Here is a 2,499-nt window from a genome sequence, read left to right on the forward strand (position 1 = left end):
GCAGAGGTAGGAAGATTGCTGTGAGTTTGAGACCATCCTGAGACTACATAGTGAATTCCAGATCAGCCTGAGCTAGAGTGAGACCCTACCTCAAAAAAAAAATGTTTTGGGCTGGAGAGATGGCTTAGCGGTTAAGTGCTTGCCTGTGAAGCCTAAGGACCCCGGTTCGAGGCTCGGTTCCCCAGGTCCCACGTTAGCCAGATGCACAAGGGGGCGCACGCGTCTGGAGTTCGTTTGCAGTGGCTGGAAGCCCTGGCGCGCCCATCCTCTCTCTTTCCCTCTATCTGTCTTTCTCCCTGTGTCTGTCACTCTCAGATAAATAAATAAAAAAATGAACAAAAAAATATTTAAAAAAAATGTTTTTATTGACAACTTCCATAAATACAAACAATATACCATGATCATTTTCCCCTCTCATCACCTTCCCTTTTCCATCTTCCAAATTCCCCTTCCAGGTTGATATTGTATATATGTAATTACAATGATTGTAATGGGAAGGTAATATGATGGAGAATGGAATTTCAAATGGGAAAGTGTGGGAGTGGGAAGGGAGGGAATTACCATGGGATATATTTTATAATCATGGAAAATGTTAATAAAAATTTTTTTAAAAATCCCCTTCCATTGAATTCCTTCCTTTTTCCAAGTAGTCTCTTCTATTTTGATGTCATCATTTTCTTTCCTATTACGTAGGTCATGTGTAGTTAGCATCAGCCCCTGTGAGGTCATGGATATCAAAGCCACAGGAAGACAGTATTGTAAGCACTTCTCTTCTTCCTTTGGCCCTTATTTTCTTTTCACCACCTCTTATGTAATAGTACCTGAGTCATGGAGGGTGTGACAGAGGTGTTTAGTGAACACTCCACTGTCATTTCTCAGTACTTTGGTGAGTTTTGGGTCAGTGCTTTGCCATCTGAAAAGAGAAATTTCTCTAACCAAAAGTGAGAGTAGGGCTGGAGAGATATCTTAGCAGTTAAGGTACTTTGCAAAGCCAAAGGACCTCGGTTTGAATCCCAAGGGCCCAGGTAAGCCAGATGCACAAGGTGCTGCATGAGTCTGGAGTTCTTTTGCAGTGATTGGAGACTCTAGTGTACCCATTCTCTTTTTTCCATTTTTGGAGGGGGGCAGTTTTTGAGGTAGGGTCTCACTCTGGTTCAGGCTGACCTGGAATTCATTATGTAGTCTCAGGGTGGCCTCGAACTCACAGTGATCCTCCTATCTCTGCCTCCCAAGTGCTGGGATTTAAGGCATGCACCATCTTGCCTGGCCCATTGTCTGTCTTTCTATCTGCCTTTCTCTCACTCTCTTAAATAAATAAACATATAAAGATGTTTATTTTTTAAAGTGAGAATAGCGTTAATATGTAGGCATAAACAAAAAGAATTGACAAAAGCCTGGCTATGTTGGCATATGCCTTTAATCCCAGCACTTGGGAGGCAGAGGAAGGAGAATCACTGTGAGTTCAAGGCTAGTCTGGGACTCCAGGGTAAGTTCCAGGTCAGCCTGGGCTAAAGTGAGACCTACCTCAAAAAACAAAATCAGGGGCTGTAGGGATGGCTTAGTGGTTAAGACATTTGCCTGCAAAGCCAAAGGACCCAGGTTCAATTCCTTAGGACCCATGTTAGCCAGATGCACAAGGGGGTACATGTGTCTAAAGCTTGTCTGCAGTGGCTGGAGGTCCTGACATGTCCATTGTCTTTCTCTCTCTGTCTGTCTCTGTCTCTCTCTCTCTCCCTCTTTCTCTGTCAAATAAATAAATAAGTAAAAATAAAATATTTTTAAAAATGGGCTTCAGGGATGGTTTAGTGGTTAAAGTGATAGCCTGTAAAGCTAAAGGATTCCCCAGGACCCACATAAGCCAGATGAACAAGGTGGCACATTGCAGTAGCTAGAGATCCTGGCATACCCATTCTCATTCTCTGCCTTCTTAAATAAATAAATAATCAAGACAGGTGTGATGGTGCAGGCCTTTAATTCCAGCATTCAGGAGCCAGAGGTAGGTGGATTGCTGTGAATGTGACACCACCCTGAGACGACATAGTGAATTCCATGTTAGCCAGGGCTAGAGTGTGATACCCTAGCTCAAAAAAACAAAAAGAAAAAAACCCCACAAAATATGGGCATAAACTTAAGTATTTACAGGGCAGTTTGGTGGACATAATATATCCACTTAGCCAGACAGCTTGGTGGTAAAACTCTATTGCTGAAGATTCCACATGTTTGAGCTGCAGGTCACTGAGAAATCAAGCTGGAGCTGAGCTGGAAGCCTCCCTGTTGGCTAGCTATCAGGTTGGGGGAGAAAAGTCTTCAATGGTGTCAACAGCAGTAGACTCTGCAAACTCTGCTGCTAGCCAGCCAGGCCAAATCTACCAACTGGTGCAATGGTGGCATGTCTATCATAGGGGAAATCAACTGCTCTCTCGATTTGAGGGCCACTCCATGGAGGGAATTTCTGCCTCATACTGAAATAATGAAAACCTAATGAAAAGCCTGGTAGGT

This window comes from Jaculus jaculus, chromosome 6 (assembly GCF_020740685.1).
Source record: "Jaculus jaculus isolate mJacJac1 chromosome 6, mJacJac1.mat.Y.cur, whole genome shotgun sequence".
Lineage (NCBI taxonomy): Eukaryota > Metazoa > Chordata > Mammalia > Rodentia > Dipodidae > Jaculus > Jaculus jaculus.